Source organism: Bison bison, unplaced genomic scaffold (assembly GCF_000754665.1).
Source record: "Bison bison bison isolate TAMUID 2011002044 unplaced genomic scaffold, Bison_UMD1.0 scf7180017864390, whole genome shotgun sequence".
Classification (NCBI taxonomy): Eukaryota; Metazoa; Chordata; class Mammalia; order Artiodactyla; family Bovidae; genus Bison; species Bison bison.
In genome coordinates this window covers 2,932,434-2,932,700 of record NW_011494962.1, presented here as the reverse complement: position 1 = coordinate 2,932,700, position 267 = coordinate 2,932,434, and positions in this window count along the sequence as shown.

Genomic DNA, 267 nt, shown 5'->3' with positions numbered 1-267 from the left:
CTTCCCCACCCCGAAGCTGCCACGTGATTCCAAGGGCTTCTGGGCCGTTACTCCCGAACGCCCACTGCAAGGCGGCGAGCAGCCGGCCAGAGGCTGTGCAAAATCGAGTCTGAGATTCCGAGGAATCTTTTCCTCCTCAATCTGAGAGCGGATCGTCAAAACATGCCAGACATTCATCACTAAACGCAGTTTGCAAAATCCTAGCACCGTTCTGCCCACCGTCCCTTTACTCTGTTAGGTGCTGACGCATATATCTTGGAATTTTAT